General features: G+C 42.4%; 1 protein-coding gene across 39 annotated transcripts in view; it reads right to left on the reverse strand.

Annotated features, from left to right (window-relative positions):
- LOC106608606 (receptor-type tyrosine-protein phosphatase delta) overlaps positions 1 to 12076 on the reverse strand; it is a 656301-nt gene extending 644225 nt beyond the window's left edge. For 31 of the 39 annotated variants that reach the window (XM_045721640.1, XM_045721639.1, XM_045721669.1 and 28 more), the window contains exons 1-3: positions 11785 to 12076; positions 11537 to 11643; positions 11374 to 11410 (exon numbers count right to left, since the gene is read on the reverse strand). The gene's annotated coding sequence lies outside the window, so the exon portion shown is untranslated. The remainder of the gene's footprint in view (positions 1 to 11373; positions 11411 to 11536; positions 11644 to 11784) is intronic. The other 8 variants (XM_045721676.1, XM_045721675.1, XM_045721674.1 and 5 more) reach the window with 2 other exon arrangements.
- Positions 12077 to 23213: the final 11137 nt, after the last annotated feature.

Below are 23213 nucleotides of genomic sequence, written 5' to 3' on the forward strand. Positions count from 1 at the left end.
CACAATATCCTCACAATAGCATCCTTTCCCCATCTCCTATCCTTCCTGGCTACTGATCAGAAAGGACTCAAAAGTAAGGCTACGTCCCAATACTCTCACAATAGCATCCTTTCCCCATCTCCTATCCTTCCTGGCCACCTGATCAGAAAGGACTTGATAAGAGAGAGCAGTTTGGTTGATACCTGGGTTAGGCTCATATACATTTTACATCACAAGGCCAACAATGTAACAAATTGAAAGCCCTCATTGTAAATAAATTAAACTTTTCCATTATTGAATTGGAATTGCAATTAATCTTGTAAATTGGCTGAATGTAGTTAACTCCAATCCTGGTAGAAACCCCAACAAAGGCTTTCAGAAGGCTAGTATTTTGGACCATAAAGGAAATAGGTTGAAACAAAGCAGTCATTTCAGTGTATTAGGACGTGGCCTGAAACGGTTAGGTGTTAGCAGCAGGTCATATGGGTCAAGATCTTTTTACAGCGAACAGGCCGCGCCGGCATCCATGTTCACCTCCCGCCTCCATTCTTCTTTCTTTCTGATTCTCTCCATCCTCTCCCTCACAGTGAAAGTCCCTCGGATAACAAGTGAGTGTCTAATTGATTTCTCATGTTCGGGTCGGGGCAGTAACATCGACCTGTACAGAGTTGCCTGGCACCGGCATGCCTGCAATATTCTTTCCTTTTTTACCCTCCCCCTTTCTTCCTCCTGCTCTGTTCCTCCTGGATTACACAATGCTAACACTCAACCTATCGCTGCCCTCTGAAAACCTTCAGAGGGGCTAGGAGCAAAATAAGCAGTCTTACAGAATCCCCCTCTGGTGTTGTACTGTACATGCAGACTACAAAGAAGGTCAAAATATACAATGGGGTTGGCGTTTTCCCTTTGGATGTGGCAAAAAATCATTAGCCATGCTAGCGCTTAATACAGCATCACGTGGCGATGATCTATCATGCTAACATGTGGCGCTAATTATCACAGTTCTCCAACCACACAAAGGCCTAGATTCTGACTACAAGGTGATACTCAAGAGTCCCAAGTCTCCCCTTATCTTGCCTTTTCTCTTTCAGTCAGTTTTGTCTTATTGGTGAGATTCTGTCATGTATGGCCGAAAGGAGTCCACTTTTGCCAGCGTGAGCACAAGACTGCTGCTGGTTCCCTGCAGGCGAAAGCAAAGTATGCTAAAGGGGGGGGGGGAAACATATCCACCACAGTTCTCAGTTGAGGTGAATTTCAAGAGCATGCTTGGCTGACCCTGGGTTGGAGGCACTACTTGCCTTCCAGTGAAATTATGTAACGCGCAAAACAACTGAGTACAGTACCATTCAAGACTAGTCACTTCATCTCTGCTCAAAGTGTGCTGAGCAGTGAACCCAGCCACATCATTTTCTTCAAGTTGAGTAGAAACCAAACCAAGATATAATTTAAAGAAAATGACCTACTGGCAATTTCACCTAAATTTGCACTCTACGGCCTACTTCCTATTCAGACATATTCTAATAATCCCCATGGTATTGCTTTGTATTGAATAAGCAACTGGTTACATACAGAGTCCAAACAAATACATTAGGCCCTGGGTTAAGCCATACACGTTATCGCCTTTGACACGCTTACGTGCTTGGAAGTAAACAGTGTATCCTTACTTCAGGCTGAGCAAAGAATAAAGCTTAAGTCTGGTGGTATAAGTCTCTACAGTATGCAAAGGCGAGAATTGATCCGCAGTAACATAGAGCCGTTGCAGTGTTCCCCTCGGTCCACTGTGCTTCATCCCTGCAATCAATCCCTGCTCTTCTAAATTTTATCAGAGCAATGCCACGAGGAGAGGAGAGAGGGGTGAAGAAGAGAAGAGAGAGGGGTGAAGAAGAGAGGAGAGAGGGGTGAAGAAGAGAAGAGAGAGGGGTGAAGAAGAGAGGAGAGAGGGGTGAAGAAGAGAGGAGAGAGGGGTGAAGAAGAGAGGAGAGAGGGGTGAAGAAGAGAAGAGAGAGGGGTGAAGAAGAGAGGAGAGAGGGGTGAAGAAGAGCGGAGGGAGGGGTTATGAAGAGCGGAGGGAGGGGTGAAGAAGAGCGGAGGGAGGGGTAAAGAAGAGCAGAGGGAGAGGTGAAGAAGAGCAGAGGGAGAGGTGAAGAAGAGCAGAGAGGGGTGTGAAGAAGAGCAGAGAGGGGGGTGAAGAAGAGCAGAGAGAGGGGTGAAGAAGAGAGGAGAGAGGGGTGAAGAAGAGCGGAGGGAGGGGTTATGAAGAGCGGAGGGAGGGGTGAAGAAGAGCGGAGGGAGGGGTAAAGAAGAGCAGAGGGAGAGGTGAAGAAGAGCAGAGGGAGAGGTGAAGAAGAGCAGAGAGGGGGGTGAAGAAGAGCAGAGGGAGAGGTGAAGAAGAGCAGAGAGGGGTGTGAAGAAGAGCAGAGGGAGAGGTGAAGAAGAGCAGAGAGGGGTGTGAAGAAGAGCAGAGGGAGAGGTGAAGAAGAGCAGAGAGAGGGGTGAAGAAGAGCAGAGGGAGAGGTGAAGAAGAGCAGAGGGAGAGGTGAAGAAGAGCAGAGAGGGGGGTGAAGAAGAGCAGAGGGAGAGGTGAAGAAGAGCAGAGAGGGGTGTGAAGAAGAGCAGAGGGAGAGGTGAAGAAGAGCAGAGAGGGGTGTGAAGAAGAGCAGAGGGAGAGGTGAAGAAGAGCAGAGAGGGGTGTGAAGAAGAGCAGAGGGAGAGGTGAAGAAGAGCAGAGAGGGGTGTGAAGAAGAGCAGAGAGGGGGGTGAAGAAGAGCAGAGGGAGAGGTGAAGAAGAGCAGAGAGAGGGGTGAAGAAGAGAGGAGAGAGGCTACAAGACCATGGTGCTTGCCTACGGAGCTGTGAGGGGAACGGCACCTCCGTACCTTCAGGCTCTGATCAGGCCCTACACCCAAACAAGGGCACTGCGTTCATCCACCTCTGGCCTGCTGGCCCCCCTACCTCTGCGGAAGCACAGTTCCCGCTCAGCCCAGTCAAAACTGTTCGCTGCTCTGGCACCCCAATGGAGGAACAAGCTCCCTCACGACGCCAGGACAGCGGAGTCAATCACCACCTTCCGTAGACACCTGAAACCCCACCTCTTTAAGGAATACCTGGGATAGGATATAGTAATCCTTCTAACCCCCCCCCCAAAAAAAAAAAAGATATAGATGTACTATTGTAAAGTGGTTGTTCCACTGGATATCAGAAGGTGAATGCACCAATTTGTAAGTCGCTCTGTATAAGAGCGTCTGCTAAATGACGTAAATGTAAATGGGTGAAGGAGAGAGGGGAGAGGGGTGAAGAAGAGCGGAGAGAGGGGTGAAGAAGAGAGGAGAAAGGGGTAAAGAAGAGAGGAGAGAGGGGTGAAGAAGAGAGGAGAGAGGGGTGAAGGAGAGAGGAGAGAGGGGTGAAGGAGAGAGGGGTGAAGAAGAGAGGAGAGAGGGGTGAAGGAGAGAGGAGAGAGGGGTGAAGGAGAGAGGGGTGAAGAAGAGAGGAGAGGGGTGAAGAAGAGAGGAGAGAAGGAGAGAGGGGTGAAGGAGAGAAAAAAAGGGAAAACAGGCTTTAAAAAAACGTAATTTAATTGAATAGCCAGAAGAAACAGCAATAGCTCATGTTCCCTCCTACCGTGTCATATACATCAGGCTTAATGGCAATAGTAGTCATTTAACAACTTAATAAATGTCTGATTTACGAGCGGCGCCGAATGGCTGATAAATAAGCGGGTGGGCAGAAGTGCAGGTGACGTTTCCTTTCAAGCAACTTTTCCAATCAACACCAGAGAAAATGTTTGTTATTTTTGTGTGTGTGTGCTTTGTTTGTGTGTCTGCCTGTATGTTGTCCTGTGTGTGAATTAAATTGATCATGCACTGTGTACTGTATGTAGTATGTGATTGAAACAGTTGATTAGATGCGTGTGCATCCATCAACTATAAATCTCCAGACAGTTGATGTCTGTATTGAAAAATATGCATGAGGGATCTGGTTGTAAATCAACACGGCCCCACCCCCACAACAAACCATTCAAAACACACACACACACATACACACACAGGCACCCAAGATTCTCAATGCACTAACACCACTGGCTAAAACAGCTACCAAGTCTGGGAGCAGTTGTACCACTATCCATAAAATGGTATTGCATGACGTGACAACTTCTGACAGGGACTTACTGTATACTGAAGTCATCTTTTAGGCTTGAAAGGGAGGGTCTTGGTGATGAGACACCCTGTGCCAAAAGGAGCCCATCTGGGGAGTCATTCGGTTCAGGGCCCTCAGAGGGACCCATATATTTTTGTCCCATTTTCAAATCCAGCAGCCACTCTTCAGGTGATGAGAAACTTTGGCAAGCAAGGACGTAAGCCCCCAAATAAGAAAACACGCCACATCCCAAAAGTGTATGAAGCAGATGGGTAAATAAAACATTTTTGCCACAGTGAGAGGCGAGGCGATGTGACAGAGGGAGAGAGATTTCTTGCTTCATGTTGGCGGGCAGAAACGTTTCTTTTTTTTTCTCGGGATGAATCAACATTTCCTGAAAGCGCATGGCCAGGTGTATCTGTCAGTACATCCTCATTATAAAATGGCCCCCGGGAGTTGGCAATCGGATGTGTCATAACAAGTGGGCTTGTAATCAAGGTGCATTAGTTACAGTATGTGGAGGAGAACATGGGGACATCACAGAAGTACCGTGTATGCTAGCTGTAGCTTACATATCGGATGGCCTGTTGGCCTGTTGTCCGGGCCTCTGGCAGTCTCTATGGGGGTGCCACAGGGTTCAAATCTTGGGCCAACTCTTTTCTCTGTATACATCAATGATGTCGCTCTTGCTGCTGGTGAGTCTCTGATCCACCTCAACGCAGACGACACCATTCTGTATACTTCTGGCCCTTCTTTGGACACTGTGTTATTAACAACCCTCCAGACAAGCTTCAATGCCATACAACTCTCCTTCCGTGGCCTCCAACTGCTCTTAAATACAAGTAAAACTAAATGCATGCTCTTCAACTGATTGCTGCCCGCACCTGCCCGCCCGTCCAGCATCACTACTCTGGACGGTTCTTACTTAGAATATGTGGACAACTACAAATACCTAGGTGTCTGGTTAGACTGTAAGCTCTCCTTCCAGACTCACATCAAACATCTCCAATCCAAAGTTAAATCTAGAATTGGCTTCTTATTTCGCAACAAAGCATCCTTCACTCATGCTGCCAAACATACCCTCGTAAAACTGACCATCCTACCGATCCTCGACTTCGGCGATGTCATTTAGAAAATAGCCTCCAATACCCTACTCAATAAACTGGATGCAGTCTATCACAGTGCCATCCGTTTTGTCACCAAAGCCCCATATACTACCCACCACTGTGACCTGTACGCTCTCATTGGCTGGCCCTCGCTTCATACTCATCGCCAAACCCACTGGCTCCAGGTCATCTACAAGAGCCTGATAGGTAAAGTCCCCCCTTATCTCAGCTCACTGGTCACCATAGCAGCACCCACCTGTAGCACGCGCTCCAGCAGATATATCTCTCTGGTCACCCACAAAGCCAATTCCTTCTTTGGCCGTCTCTCCTTCCAGTTCTCTGCTGCCAATGACTGGATCGAACTACAAAAATCTCTGAAACTGGAAACACTTATCTCCCTCACTAGCTTTAACCTGTCTGGGCTAGGGGCAGTATTTTCACAGTCGGATGAAAAACGTACCCAATTTAAACAGGTTACTACTCTGGCCCAGAAACGAGAATATGCATATTATTAGTAGATTTGGATAGAAAACACTCTGAAGTTTCTAAAACTGTTTGAATGGTGTCTGTGAGTATAATAGAACTCATATGGCAGGCAAAAACCTGATTCCAAGCAGGAAGTGGAAAGTCAGAATTGTAGTTCTTCTTTTGATTCTCTATCGAAGCTACAGTGTCTGTGGGGTGACGTTGCACTTCCTAAGGCTTCTATTGGCTGTCTAAAGTCTTTAGAAAGTGGTTTGAGCATTTTCCTGTCACTGTGCAGATAATAGGAGCTCAGTTACTGAGTGGTCTGCCTGGCAACAAAGGGATTGGATATGCTTGGTCCCACGAGCGCGCCCCTCCTTCTTTTTCTCCTTGAATGAATACGCTATTGTCCGGTTGGAATATTATCGCAATTTTATGTTAAAAATACCATAAAGATTGATTTTAAACAGCGTTTGACATGCTTCTAAGTACGGTAATGGAACATTTTGACTTTTCGTCTCTCGTTCCACGCTCCCGCGTTATGCCTTTGGATAAGTGATCTGTACACACGAACAAAACGGAGGTATTTGTACATAAATATGGATTATTTCGAACAAAAACAACATTTCTTGTGGAAGTAGCAGTCCTGGGAGTGCATTCTGACGAAGATCAGCAAAGGTAAGAGAATATTTCTAATACTAATTCTGAGTTTAGGTTGCCCCGAACTTGGCGGGTGTCTGAATAGCTCACCGTGATGGCTGAGCTATGTACTCAGAATATTGAAAAATGTGTTTTCTCCGTAAAGCTATTTTAAAATCTGACACAGCGGGTGCATCCAGGGGTAGTCTATCTATAATTCTTAAAATAATTGTTATATATTTTATCAACGTTTATGATGAGTATTTTTGTAAATTGATGTGCACATTCACCGGGCGTTTTGGTGGGAATACATTTTCTGAACATCACGCGCTAGTGTAAAATGCTGTTTTTGGATATAAATATGAACTTTATCGAACGAAACATACATGTATTGTGTAACATAATGTCCTAGGAGTGTCATCTGATGAAGATCGTCAAAGGTTAGTGCTTCATTTAGCTGTGATTTGGGTTTTATTGACACATGTCCTTGCTAGGAAAATGGCTGTGTGATTATTTTTGTCTATGTACTCTCCTAACATTATCTAATGTTTTGCTTTCGCTGTAAAGCCTTTTTGAAATCGGACAATGTGGTTACATCAAGAAGAAGTGTATCTTTAAAATGGTGTAAAATAGTTGTATGTTTGAAAAAGTTTCATTATGACATTTTGTTGTTTTTGAATTTGCCGCCCTGATATTTCGCTAGTGTCCCACCTAGCCCATAGAAGTTAAGCACCAGCTGTCAGAGCAGCTCACAGATCACTGCACCTGTACACAGCCCATCTATAATTTAGCCCAAACAACTACCTCTTCCCCTACTGTATTTATTTATTTTGCTCCTTTGCACCCCATTATTTCTATTTCTACTTTGCACTTTCTTCCACTACAAATCTACCATTCCAGTGTTTTACTTGCTATATTGTATTTACTTTGCCACCATGGCCTTTTTTGCCTTTACCTCCCTTATCTTACCTCATTTGCTCACATTGTATATAGACTTATTTTTCTACTGTATTATTGACTGTATGTTTGTTTTACTCCATGTGTAACTCTGTTGTTGTATGTGTCGAACTGCTTTGCTTTAAATTGGCCAGGTAGCAATTGTAAATGAGAACTTGTTCTCAACTTGCCTACCTGGTTAAATAAAGGTCAAATAAAAATAAAAATAAAATAACATTTATGAGCCTACAGTAACTGTGGAGAGAAATAGGGAAACAGGGCGGCAGGTAGCCTAGCAGCTAAGAGTGTTGGACCAGTAACTGAAAGGCCTCGGAGCCGACTAGGTGAAAAATCTGTCAGATGTGCCTTTCAGCAAGGCGCTTAACCCTAATTGCTCCTGTAAGTCTACTAAAAATGTAAATGAAATGGCAGGATTCTACTGCAGATAATGTCTGCAATCAGTGGCTGGGAATATGGACACTTGCATATCCTTCCACTTTACTGCTCATTAGTTAATTCAGACTATTGTCTCAGCATGGAAACAAACATCTACATACTAAAGTGAATTAGTAGTAAAAGTAGTTTGATACTTGTTAATTTGCTGCTGTTATGGCAATCTTCTGCTAATACTTAGCCATGGCCCGATTATGTCACCTGGAAAAATTTCATAAACCATAATTATAGGTTGAATCCCTTTCTCCCTGTCTTTCTCTCCGGGGAGAAAAAAAGAACAGGTAAAAGTCATGAAAGTGTGTTCAACAGAGCCGCGCAGTTGAGCTATCGGTGTTGAAGGATAATTAAAGGGGGGGAGAGCTTTGCAGCAATGTGGAATTAATGCTTGTCCGCCACTCAGCAAGCACATGAGCAAGAGCTGTCTTTCTCCAACTAACTAATATCTTGCTGATGGATGCAAGGCAAGCAAATAGACTTAGGAAGTAGAACTCAGGGAGAAAACGGCAGAAAATTGTCAAATGGTGGCCAATTTATGAAATGGGACTGCTGCTGCCGGGAATGGATGGCGGGAAAAATACTTACCTGGGACTAATGCGTGAAAAAGACTTGCCGGGAAAAAAAAGAGTGACAATAGTGAAAGTTGAAAATCCCCTTTCCCAGAGAAAAACTGAATGTTCCCTCACATCTCCTAAAGCCTCAGCCAAGTTGCAATTCAACCTGGAAGGGATAGCTGAGCTAGTAGTGGGAAATACATGCTGCAATGTCAACTTGTTTTTCAGTTGCTGTTAGGGATTTATGTATTTTTTGCTCTTGCCACTGGCAGTATGATGCTCCTCTTCTTGTTAGCATGTTTCCACTGTACCGCTGAAAATGGACAGGTGCATGCATGATCAAATACATTTCACTGCCTTCCTGCTTGCTTTCAAAGTCACTGCTTTGTCTTTTCATCTTATAAAAAAATACTGTAGTGCCTCACTAGATGATGATGATGAATTATGTAACATGTAAAGAAATGTGTGTGAAACTGCTATGCTTTTTGTAGTGCAGTGATGTCAATCATGTGTGTGTGATCTTGCTGTGCTACTCAAGGGTATAGTTGACTTTCCTCAATCAAACAAGGTCAAATAGGAGACGACTTCAAAACATCTACCGAGACATGACGGCTTCACCATTTTAAAGCCCAGCTAAGGACATTAGACTTGGCGGTATGAATTCATATTTAAGTAACGTCCATATTAATACTTCATTCATAGTTTGATGATAAAATAACAATGGCCTCAATATTGCAAGCAGACAGACAGACACTTCCATGTAAGCTATTCTTTGCATTTACAGCATGAGATAGCTCTAACTAAATATGGTCAACACCAGAAAAACTACTACACAAGGGCCACATTAGCACAGACAAGCTAAATCTTGCCATCACTATCCACAAAGATAACCTTAGTGCTGACCTCTCTCTGCTGACCTCTCTCTGCTATGAAAAATATAACCCTCAAATATGGTAAAGTGACTTTGAATAACACAGCTTGAATAATACAGTATATTCATGGTTATCAATATGTAATTGCCTGCATGTAATTGTGTCTACATCATGATTGACTCATTGTAGTAGTCCATATTGATGAGCTACACTATCCTCCCTCCATCTCCCCGGGGATAGAGAGACCTATAACGCTATCACGTTACCTTTATGGTCATTCTCACTTAACCCTGTGCCACTCTGCTGTACAGCGGAGAGATGTATGACTTTCTCTTGCCTTCTTTCGCTTTTCACAACTGCCTCTCCTGGGTGTACAGGAAGCACAATATTAACGGAAAAGTGGTTTTAGTGTCCCCCTCCAAGGGTTTCAATGTTTGAGACAAACAGCTGTTTCATTGTAAGGTAATTTAATTAGTTGACTTTTGATTTGATACACTGCCATTGCACATCGCACTGATTTGATCGGAGTTAAAATTGAGAGACATGATTACGCGGGATAAACCACTCAACACTCTCCACAAAAAAGAATGCAACACAGAATGTAGTAAATGCTGCGGATTCACATGACATTGATGGAGGGCAAACAAACATGCCCCCTCTCAGTGCAGCAGTGGGCAATACTATTTATGTCAATCAGCAGTGATTCCACAATAATATTTGACATGTAAAGAGTCTATCCAATGGAGAGCAGCGAGTGCATGCACGCACACACACACACACACACACACACACACACACACACACACACACACACACACACACACACACACACACACACACACACACACACTCTCTCTCTCTCCTGACATGACACCACTGGAATAACTTTACACCCCCAAGTGATGATTTTGCACATACATACAGTAGCCTACACACCCCAGCCCCTCCCAATGTACATCCCTAACACAAACAGCAGCACCTTTCAAGAGAAGTTTCCCCACATATTCTGTGATATTTAACATATATATATAAAAGGGTGGAGCATCACAGCATCGTTTTCATCAACCATGTGGACAACAGATATGCATCAGGGATGGACAACTGGCGGGCCGTGGGTGGATCAACTTCCAAAAATGGGGCCCTCGACCATTTAAAATATATATATATATATATAGGGTTCTCAACTTACTGTTAAGAGTTAGAATAGTAGAATACACAAGGTGCAATTTCAAGTTTGTCTCTTAGTCACTGACAGTCACTCAATTAGCCATGTCAGCGGGATTTTTTTAAATTTGTGAGTTACGTCTAGCCAGCTATCTAAACTTCTAGTAATCATATGCCGAATACCGACCGGGCATGCAGGGCACATGCCCAGGGGCCCTGACCACCAAGGGGCCCCCATTGATTTTGTTAGTCACTCTCACTCAGATATCATACTAGCATCGCATAAGTCATGGCAAAATGAGTAGAATTGCAGGAAAATTGCTATAAAAAGGCTAAATTGTATCTCCACCTCATGGAAAAATTTGTAGAATTGTAGTATAACATTTTAAATGTTCTCTCTGCCACAGAGGAAAATGTTTACAATTCTAGGAAATGTACTTTAAAACGTGAATGTTTCTCTCTGTCAAGACAGGCCAGTAAAATGTTTTGCCTGTGAGGTGGGGGGGCCAACCAACCAAATCTTGCTTAGGGCCCCCAAAAGGCTAGGGACAGACCTGGCTAATGGTATAATGCATTTCGTTAAGACAGTTAAGTCGATTAACTGCACAAATAGAATGCACAAATCAGTTGACGGCATATGTGGTGGGTATGAGTTTTGGTGCCCCCCCCCATCAAAGTTGCCCATCCCCGGCATACATGGACCACCTCTCCCGATCTCTTTGGGAGATACACTTCCTTATCTAGCCTAGGCTATTTAAGGCAAACATTTCATATTGAAAAGGGGAGTCTGTAGTGTGCAGGTAGCTGAACAGATATATTCATATATGAGCAGACAACATAACTAAGGGCATAGTTAAGCATAGTGAACAAGTGCTCGTCTGAAAAGCATCCGACATCGTACTTCCATGATGAGCTGAAACGTCTGCTCATGGCATGTCAATAATAACACGCCACAATACATAATTTGCTAAAATATTGCTTACACAACTCATGAACCCGACACTTCTAAAAGCCTGTAAAGTAGGCAACATCTCTGCGGATAACAATGCGAGAAAAAGTCTAAATGCTACTTACTATATACCCCAGCTGATGAATTCAAAAGCCTCGGTAACTGCAATTAAATGACAAAAGGGAGAATAAATGATAAGTGATTGAATTGTACACTCATGTCGGCAAACTGGGATTTATCAATTGTGATAGCCTGACCTCTTTCTATGCGACGCAAAGGACCACTTACCAAGGCGTTCAGATACAATTCCTTAGGAAATCCAGAGGAGTCTTATCTTCCTTCTCTCCAGTCAGAAAACAGCAATGCTTTCTTATTCCAAATAGACTCCAAGTGAACTGAAAGAGAGAAGACACCAAAACAGCCACAACAAATTCCGTTAGAATCGGGGTTCCCCCAAAAAAGTGCTAAAATAAACATTTGTGCAGCAAAAAAAAAAACGGCTATTCATAATACAGGGTGAGGAGGAGAGTAGGTACCTGCTCCGTTTCTCGCTGTCGAAAGAAACAATGAGAGCGGTAATGAGACAGACTGAAAAGTGAGAGCTAAGCTTTCTTTAGAAAGCAAGCGCTGCTGTTGTCAAATTGGAGCCTACCACTCCTGGCGACGGTTGGAAAGCGAGCGGCTCTCCGAGCGCGCGAGCGAGAGAGGGGTGCGCGAGGAAGACAGCATCCCAGATAAGATACTTTCCACACACACGCGTGCACACCCCTGCATTTCTCTATCTAGCCACTTGATGGCCGGCTAGTAGAGCAACTAACTCGGGTAGGATTTGTCCTCCCCCTCCCTAAACTCTCCGTCAACGATCCGCAGACAATAAATTGTTTGGCCGATCTCTTGATTTCTATGTCGAGAATAAATCCATTAGAAATTGATGTGTTACGCATATAAAACGTCTCCCATGGCAGCGCACTGTGCTTGTTTTGCTAAAACATTGACATGAAGCAGATATTTGAACCTGGGAGGCAAACTGCTTGTTCAACCTTTGCGCGCAACTATCCTCGGCAATTAACCAGCGTTTGATCTGCATAATCATTCATGTGATATCAATTGAGTTTAACATTTGTTTAAAAATGTGGATTCAATTCTGATACAGCTACAGTTGATCTTATTGACCCTATAAAGCAATATCATTTGGAATAGAATGCTGTTTCGAGCAGATATCTGACATGACAGATAATTAAACTGGTGTTATACCAAAGGAACTAAAACAACATGCCATAGGAATCTAAATTACACTTGATTTGATCATTGTTTGAAATATGACAGAAATTCATGTAGTAATATTTGTCATTTTCACACTGGACTGGATTGCTGTGTTCAATACTTTTGGTTATTAACTTGTATCAATACTCATACATAATAATCAGATATTGTACATGGAGTCCGTGTGTGTATCTGAGTGTATGAGTTTAAATGTGTATGAGAATGTACTTATTCGAAGAGGGGAGGATGATGTTAAATAAATTATATAAATGTATGATATATATTTTTAAATGAATTATTATATTCACTTAGAATCTTATAAGAATATAAGTCATAAATGTCTCATCTGCTTAGTTCAACTGTCGTACCCCATCAGAACCCAACACAATCTTTTTTACTCAATTTTAGCTAACAATGTCATTGTAAACAAACACTGTATAGCCTCAAAACATGGTTAAAACTATAGTTTTGATCTTATGGATGACCAGACCTTGCATCCATAGCTCTGTCTATGAATTTGAAAGCAGTTAAATTTCCCTAGCCCCATTCCTCAGTTGTTTACCAAATCAGTGTCCTCTACTTGATGGTCAAGTCAAGTAGAGGACACCTTTAATTGATTTGAAATCGGGGCAGTGGGGCAGAAAACACAGATTACAGTATCGATACCTCACCCACTCATACATTTCACATGGTTAAAGGTTGCCAAACTTTGGAGCCCTGATACCAAGTCCTGCAGATTTTTCATCCTTACGGAAAGATATTGGGTGCGATGGGAGTTTGTCAACATGTCCATCCATTGGCTCCATGGCAACATGGGTCGATGTAACCTTTGTATTCACCGCCCAAGGTTGCACTCTCCACGTGCAAGAGTTACATTCCACAAGTACTCTTGACCTTTTGTGGATGTGTTGTGACTAGCGGAAGGATCATCACATGTTTGCGTGTATTCCTCCGGGGAATGATGGCACCTGTGGAAGTGTCGCGTTGTCCATGTGATTTGAATGTAATTTCTTCATCCAGGCAGGTAGTAGTGCTATGAGCATGGATATCATTTTTATTTTGACTGGAAATGTATGTTACAGAGGGTACCTTTAACCCAGTATATTACCTTCTCTTCTGCTCACAAACACAGACACTTGCAGACACAGTCATGGCAAAATTGAAAATGTAATCTTAATTCCATCAGCCGTTGTTTTGACAAAGTGGGTATAAGTGTGTGGGAGGAACAATTATTTTTTACATTGTTATTGTATAATTCATCACTCTGCATTTGAAATGTATATCTCATGGCTGCATCGATCTATGTGATCTATAGCCTTAAATTATATTGACTCTTTACCACTCTCACTGTGACATTCACACAGGAGATGAGACTGTGCAACAAAATAAATTGATAATTGGGTGCAAGGTTGAATTGGATTAAAATTCACATAAACACACTTTAAAAAAAAATGAACAAATGAAAAGCATTGTTTTGAAACCTCAGCTAAGTTCAACATTTTACTGAACCCTTGGTTCTGCATGGAACCCAAAAGGGTTCTACCTGGAACCAAAACGGGTTCTCTTATGGGGACAGCTGATGAACACTTTTAAAACCCTTTTTTCTAAGAGTGTACTGTATACTCTCTGTCGAAGTTGAGTGGGTGAAACTCAGTGTTGTTCAATGCATTTCTGCATGTGATATCCATTCTGGTCTATACAGGAACAAGGTGCTGTTATGAGTCATCAATATTATTCTTGGAGACTTGAATCATATGGAACATTCGTTTTTCCACCGTTTCAAGGGGTACATGTTCTGTGACTCTGCCACTCTTGACTCCTCTTGTGATTTCTCCTGGATTATAGGACAAAGAGGATTTGCATATTTTGTTTGGCTAGGAATTCATTAGACCCAATCCTACAGTGTGTACTACGAATGAGTGTGTGTAACTTTGAGTGTGTATTCCATTTTTTTCTTATTTTTGGATGGGAAGGTCATTGAATATACATTGGTGTAAAATGCTGCATTTTGTAGTTTGGTGTTGTAGTGAGGACCACTGTAAATGGGCATAATGGATGGGGGGTGTGTGGAGTGAAGAGGGGGAGGGTAGTACAGTACTTGTCCCTATGAAGCTGTCATTAGCGCTCACCAGATTAAAGAGTTAACCACAGTCTGGCCTTGCCTAGGGTAAGAAATATGAGCTTTCAGACACAATGCGAAAGAGATCAATTGGCAATGAGCCACACCTTATTATTACAGGTCCACTGTGAAACAACTGAAACACCGGTATACAGTGGGGTCCGAAATTATTGACACCCTTGACAAAGATAAGCAAAAATGACTGTATAAAATAAATAATTCAAATACTGAGCTATATTGTATGTAAAAAAATATTGGGAAATTATATTATTTGATACTAATACAATCGCTCAGAGAAAGACATTTGTTTAACACGTAATCATTTATTTTCTCCAAAAAGTAGGTGTCAAAATGATTGAAACCCCTGTTTTCAATACCTTTCAGTACCTCACATTGTGAGGATAACAGCACTGAGCCTTTTTCTCAAATGTTTTACGAGTTGAAGAACACATTGGGAGGGATCTTAGACCATTCCTTCATACAAAATCTTTCTAGATCCTTGATATCCTTCGTTTGCAAGTTTTCAATGGGGTTCAAGTCCGGAGACTGAGAAGGCCATTACAAAATGTTTTCTTTGTGGATTTTGACGTGTGCTTGGGATGACTTTCTTGCTGGAAGAGCCACTTGTGACTAAGTTTCAGCCTCCTGGCAGAGGCAACCAGGTTTGTGGCTACAATTTCTTGGTACTGGGTAAAGTTAATGATGCCATTGACCTTCACAAGGATCCCAGGACCAGTGAAAGCAAAATAGCCCCATAACAGCAAAGTTCTACCACCATATTTTACAGTAGGTATGGGGTTATTTTCTGCATTCTCATTTCAATGCAAACCCAACACTGGTGAGCATGGCCAAAGAGCTCTATTTTCATGTCATCCAACAAATGTAAATGCCTGGAGTTTGCTGAATGACATTGGAACTTGGATTGGAACCGGTGCTTTGATCAGATGACAGATGTTGACAGATTGTAGAATTGGAAAATGTACCCAAATATATTTTAATAAATAAAAATCTAGCAAAATTATTTTTTTATAAAATGCAATGGCCAAATGCCACCGTAATTCAAGAACGACCCACATGCGCAGAACGGACGGTGGTTTGGGGACAATGTGTCCTTAGCAAAGATAGCGCCAGCACTGTATTGTAAAAGCATGTAGGACATTTTGATACACTGCCACCAACACATTTACAGTATAACTATGTTCAAATAAATTACAAAGATGTGAACATTATGCTGTATGCTAATGAGGTCTCGCAAAGATAACCCCCAACCATTGTTATGCGTTTCAGCTAATGTTGAGGCAATCGTTGGCGACAGACAGTTCTCCAGGTTAATCCCTGATCATGTGAATGCTATGGTGAGAGATGAATGTGACGGCCGGGACATCACAGACAGTCTTAATTAAGATTGCAGCAAATGAGACAAAGGAAGCCAGATATGCTGGAGGAGGGCACAAGTCTTTACTTATTAGATAGCTGCAGTGGGTACTGATATCACACACTGGCAGTTACTCCACAAATGCAAATGAACTTCTGTCCATTCCAGTCATTATGCTGGACTAGAAACACTGTAGTAATCTTTGGGGAATATTGTCCTCAAATTATCTCACAACTGAATGGGCACCATGGAAATGTGAAATGCTGTCTAAACCGGCTTTTTAATTTCAACTCTACTTTTTTGTTTATCACAAATGAGCGAATGGTTGTTATCAGTTGCTAAATGAATGAAAAGGAATAAATACATGTTTACATACTCTGGATAGTACCTTGGGCTAAAACGTGTGGAATCTCCAAGTGCCTCATGGTATCCATATGACTACCAGGTCAACAAACACATACAGTATTGATAACAATACACGGCAGGATTTGCATGCTACATGCACTGGTAATTAAAACAATGCATGTTTCCCTCTGTCTCTTCTGTTTCAACCTCAAGGAATCCCTGCCATCTCTGTGATGTGTCTCTCTAAGTAACTGGCAACTTTGGTTTATTTAACTTCCCCCGTTTCCAAATGACATTCGGCGAAGGTCACACTCCATCCATTATCCGCCCGCTTAATCTAAAAATCTCTAATGACTGACAATAAATGCTTAGAAGTCAAAAATCTGTGCATGCGGAATGAGCACCGAAGAAGCTTCGACCTCATTAGGATTCCGCCCGCTCCTACAGATACCTAATTATCGCTATGTCACGTGCTACTTGCATATGAGGTCAGGGCTGATGTATCAACCCAACACTACTCCAGTCCAGCCTTCGTCCCCACTGTCGTTATTGAAAATAAATGGTTGATATGTCTCCCTTTCACCCTAATGAGCTTTGAAACAGTTTTAAATAAGGGCATCTGCATATTGAATCTCTATGACCACCCCCCGTTTATCCTCTCGGTGGCCAATAGGCCAAGTTATCAGCCCATGTGCATCTCGCCTTTGAAAAAAACGATTTTTGCAAGCATTTACATTTATAGATGGCCTCTCACTCTCCTTGTCTGCTTAGCTGCTGTAAGCCACTCCTATTAAATAGCTTACTGCACAGTAAGGTAAGTGTGCTCCCGCAGGAGTGCTTTTTAAGAGGCGATCTCAATCAGTCTTCAATAATTAACATGGCTTACATTCAGTAAATAAATTCTGGGCCGCTTTAGTCGGAGCGGGGAGACAAGACCCAGACGGAGTGCTATTAGAGTGAAAAGCATAACGGTCCACAAGTGCATCAGTGCTAAAACATACCTCACACAGGGGCCATCAACACAATTGAGGCTTAGGAAAAATGTAAGAGGGCTAAATAGTGCTAAAATACCACCATCCTGCAGTTTGTTGATAGCATACAGTACAAACAAAAATGAATAAGTAATATTTTAAAATACATTTCAGATAAATAATAGCTGTTATACAGTCCTGATGTGTAATGAAATAATAGTATACAAAGTTGTGTCTCGGGGATGTTCTTTTGAAAACACTAACAGTCCACGATGACACTGAATGCAGCCTCAGAAGCAGCCCATAGCTTTGGTGAAGCAATATGTTGAGGCCTCTGTACCCAGCAGAGACCCCGCGGTCTATTTATAACGGGCAAGCCTTTGATGGGCTTTCATGTTGACCTCTCTTGAGTCTGCCTGCATCAATAACATATGTAGCACAGGCTTTTTGACTGAAGCAAGTATGAAAATGCTGGTGATAGAGATTCACTATACGGTGTATACGGTGTATAGTGGTTTGGAATACAATTGCCATATGCACTGAGTGTACAAATCAATAAGAACACCTGCTCTTTTCATGACAAAAACTGACCAGGTGAATCTAGGAGAAAGCTATAATCCCTTATTGATGTCACTTGTTAAATCCACTTCAATCAGTGTAGATGAAGGGTAGGAGACAGGTTAAAACCTGTTGGGGCTAGGGGGCAGTATTTGCACAGCCGGATAAAAAACGTACCCGAACCTCCGTCCCGGCATGGCGCGAAATACAAATACCTCAAAAATGCTATAACTTCAATTTCTCAAACATATGACTATTTTACACCATTTGAAAGATAAGACTCTCGTTAATCCAACCACATTGTCCGATTTCAAAAAGGCTTTACAGCAAAAGCAAAACATTAGATTATGTCAGGAGAGTACCCTGCCAAAAATAATCACACAGCCATTTTCAAAGCACGCATATATGTCACAAAAACCAAAACCACAGCTAAATGCAGCACTAACCTTTGATGATCTTCATCAGATGACACAGATGTTCAGAACTAGCATACCCACTGAAAACTTCCGGTGAATTTACTAAATTACTCATGATAAACGTTGACAAAATACATAACAATTATTTTAAGAATTATAGATACAGAACTCCTTTATGCAAACGCTATGTCAGATTTTAAAATAGCTTTTCGGCGAAAGCACATTTTGCAATATTCTGAGTACATAGCTCGGCCATCACAGGCTAGCTAATTTGACACCCACCAAGTTTGGGGCAACCTAAACTCAGAATTACTATTAGAAAAATTGGATTACCTTTGCTGTTCTTCGTCAGAATGCACTCCCAGGACTTCTACTTCAACAACAAATGTTGTTTTGGTTCCAAATAATCCATAGTTATATCCAAATACCTCAGGTTTGTTCGTGCGTTCAGGTGACTATCCGAAGGTTAACGCGCGAGCGCATTTCGTGACAAAAATATTCTAAATATTCCATTACCGTACTTAGAAGCATGTCAAACGCTGTTTAAAATCCATTTTATGCTATTTTTCTCGTAAAATAGTGATAATATTCCAACCGGACAACGTTGTATTCATTCAAAGACTGAAAGAAAAAAATGGAGAAGTCTCGTGAAGCGCATCTCAGTCTCACTGTCCCCAGGCAGGCCACTTACAAACTCTGCTGCTGTACTTTGCCCAGAGACAGGAGACACGTCATTCCGCTTTCTGAACGCTTTATAGAGCCAATGGAAGCCTTAGAAAGTGTCACGTAACATCACAGATGCTGTAATGTCGATAGAGATGCAACAGAAGGACAACAAATTGTCAGACAGGGTACTTCCTGCATGGAATCTTCTCAGGTTTTGGCCTGCCATATGAGTTCTGTTATACTCACAGACACCATTCAATCAGTTTTAGAAACTTTAGAGTGTTTTCTATCCAAATCTACTAATTATATGCATATTCTCGTTTCTGGGCAAGAGTAGTAACCAGTTTAAATGGGGTACGTTTTTTATCCGGCCGTGAAAATACTGCCCCCTAGCCCCAACAGGATATGTATTCACCCCCTTTGCTATGAAGCCCGTAAATAAGATGTGGTGCAACCAATTACCTTCAGAAGTCCCATAATTTGTTAAATAAAGTCCAGCTGTGTGCAATCTAAGTGTCACATCATCTGTCACATGATCTCAGTATATATACACCTGTTCTGAAAGTCCCCAGAGTCTGCAACACCACTAAGCAAGGGGCACAACCAAGCAACCGGCACCATGAAGACCAAGTAGCTCTCCAAACAGGTCAGGGACAAAGTTGTGGAGAAGTACAGATCAGGGTTGGGTTATAAAAAAAAATCCTAAACTTTGAACATCCCACGGAGCACCATTAAATCCATAATTGAAAAATTAAAAGAATATGGCACCACAACAAACCTTCCAAGAGTGGGCCGCCCACCAAAACCCACGGACCGGGCAAGGAGGGCATTAAACAGAGAGGCAACAAAGGGACCAAAGATAACCCTGAAGGAGCTGCAATGCTCCACAGCGGGATTGGAGTATCGGTCCATAGGATCACTATAAGCCATACACTCCACAGAGCTGGGCTTTACGTAAGAGTGATCAGAAAAAAGCCATTGCTTAAAGAAAAAAAGAAGCAAACACGTTTGGTGTTCACCAAAAGGCTTGTGGGAGACTCCCCAAATATATAAAGGAAGGTACTCTGGTCAGATGAGACTAAAATTGAGTTTTTTGGCCATTATGGAAAACGCTATGTCTGGCGCAAACCCAACACCTCTCATCACCCCGAGATTACCATCCCCACAGTGAAGCATGGTGGTGGCAGCATCACGCTGTGGGGTTGTTTTTCAGTGGCAGGGACTGGGAAACTGGTCAAAATTGAAGGAATGATGCATGGCGCCAAATACAGGGAAATTCTTCAGGGAAACCTGTTTCAGTCTTCCAGAGATTTGAGACTGGAACGGAGGTTCACCTTCCAGCAACACAATGACCCTAAGCATACTGCTAAAGCAACACTCAAGTGGTTTAAGGGGATGGCCTAGTCAAAGCCCAGACCTCAATCCAATTGAGAATCTGTGCTATGACTTAAAGATTGCTGTACACCAGCGGAACCCATCCAACTTGAAGGAGCTGGAGCAGTTTTGCCTTGAAGAATGGGCAAAAATCCAAGTGGCTAGATGTGCCGAGCTTATAGAGACATACCCCAAGAAACTTGTAGCTGTAATTACTGCAAAAGGTGGCCCTACAAAATATTGACTTTGGGGGGGGTGAATAGTTATGCACGCTCAAGCTTTCAGTGTTTTTGTCATATTTCTGGTTTGTTTCACAATAAACATATTTTGCATCTTCAAAGTGTTAGGCATGTTGTGTAAATCAAATGATACAAACCCCCCCCAAAAAATCCATTTTAATTTCAGATTTTAAGGCAACAAAATAGTAAAAATGCCAATAGGGTGAATACTTTTGCAAGCCACTATAAATGTAAGCAAAGCAAAGCAAAGCACTGTATACAGTGCCTTCGGGAAAGTATTCAGACCCCTTGTCTTTTTCCAAATTTAAAAAAAGAGTGTTTTAATTGATTGAATTGGTTTTTTTCTCACCAATCTACACATAATACCCCATAATGACAAAGCAAAAACAGGTTTTTAGACACTTTTGCTCATTTATAAAGATAAAAAAAATCTGAAATATTACATTTACATAAGTGTCAGAGCCTGTACTTTGTTGAAGCACATTTGGCAGCGATTACAGCCTTGAGTCTTCTTGGGTATGACGCTACAAGCTTGGCACACCTGTATTTGGGGATTTTCTCCCATTCCTCTCTGCAGATCCTCTCAAGCACTGTAGGGTTGGATGGGGAGTGTTGCTGCCCAGCTATTTTCAGGTCTCTCCAGCAATGTACAATCAGGTTTAATTCCGGGCTCTACTGAAGCTGGGTCACTCAAGGACATTCAGAGACTTGTCCCGAAGCCAGTCCTGCGTTATCTTGGCTGTGTGCTTAGGGTCGTTGTCCTGTTAGAAGGTGAACCTTCGCCCCAGTCTGAGGTCCTGAGAGCTCTGGAGCAGGTTTTCATCAAGGATCTCTCTAAACTTTGCTCTGTTCATCTTTAACTCGATCCTGACTAGTCTCCCAGTCCCTGCTGCTGAAAAACATCCCCACAGCAGGATCCTGCCACCACCATGCTTCACCGTAGGAATGGTGTCAGGTTTCCTCCAGACGTACCACTTGGCATTCAGGCCAAATAGTTCAATCTTGGTTTTATCAGACCAGAGAATATTGTTTCTCATGGTCTGAGAGTTTTTAGGTGTCTTTGGCAAATTCCAAGCGGGCTGTCAAGTGCCTTTTACTGAGGAATGGCTTCCGTCTGGCCACTCTACCACAAAGGCATGATTGCTGCAGAGATGGTTGTCCTTCTGGAAGGTTCTCCCATCTCCACAGACGAACTCTAGAGCTCTGACAGAGTAACCATCGGGTTCTTGGTCACCTACCTGAACAAGGCCCTTCTCCCCCGATTGCTCAGTTTGGCCGGGCAGCAAGCTCTAGGAAGAGTCTTGGCGACCTCCAATGCTGCAGAAATGTTGTGGTACCCTTCCCCAGATCTGTGCCTCAACACAATCCTGTCTCAGAGCTCTCCAGACAATTCCTTCAACCTCAAGGCTTGGTTTTTGCTCTGACATGCATTGTAAACTATGGGACCTTGTATAGACAAGTTAGTGCCTTTCCAAATCATGTCCAATCAATTAAATTGACCACAGGTGGACTCCAATCAAGTCGTAGAAACATCTCAAGGATGATCATTGGAAACAGGATGCACCTGAGCTCAATTTCAAGTCTCATAGCAAAGGGTCTGAATACTTCCGTAATTAAGGTATTTCTGTTTAACAAATATTTTAAATGTATTTAAAAAAAAATACAAACCTGTTCTCGCTTTGACATTATCGGGGTATTTGGTGTAGATTGCTGAGGATTTTAAAAAATGTAATCAATTTTAGCATAAATCTGTAACGTAACAAAATGTGGAAAAGTCAAGGGGTCTGAATCCTTTCCGAATACACTGTATATACAGTACTATATATGTGCGCTACATTGCATTTGAGAAAATGGGTTGCCATATACAGTAAGAAAACTTGACGTTCTTTAAGGTCACACCAACACATACAAGGAACCATTTTATTTTCCAATCGGGCAACCACTCAGAATCATGTTCATTTAATTTTGCCTCCCATTTCACGTAAACACAGTTTTGGACTACAGCTGCTGAAATCAATTAAGGTCAGCATCTAATGAAACTCCAAAATGGATATGGACTAATACACACGAGCACCGACGAAAAGCCTTTGTGTGTTTCCGAAGACAAATGCACAGCATTACAGTTCCAGTCAAGCACCAGGATAGGCAACTCGGTGTTGTTAAATTTTTAAAAAAGTAAACATTTGTCCTCCTAATTGGGCGGCACTGTGAATTACATGTTAATTGTTCAATGGTAAGAGAGTCAGGTTTGTATAATATAACTGTTCAATCACTCCTTGTACAGAGCGGTATGATAAGTCACCTCAGATATTATGTCCACTCATCATATCTGGAGATCTGTACCTCCCAGTTTTGTACATTAGGCCTGTTCAGTCCGGTGTGAAGACATGGTGTCCTGATCTGGTGTCATTAGAGAGACATATGCCACAGAGGTAGACCTCCACAGTTAGCTTCCCTCTTACTAATCGCCTGTCAAACTTGGCTCTCAGGTGACAATGGCAGATGGGATATAGGCTCACTCAAGTGGTCCCATGCCTAATTTTGCCCAAACCCTGACATCCTCACATGAACTGAGGTAAATGTGTTTGAATACTACTATTTTGCGTTTAGATACACCTTTTCTCTATGGCTAATGATTG

Source organism: Salmo salar, chromosome ssa07, assembly GCF_905237065.1.
Source record: "Salmo salar chromosome ssa07, Ssal_v3.1, whole genome shotgun sequence".
NCBI classification, from domain to species: domain Eukaryota; kingdom Metazoa; phylum Chordata; class Actinopteri; order Salmoniformes; family Salmonidae; genus Salmo; species Salmo salar.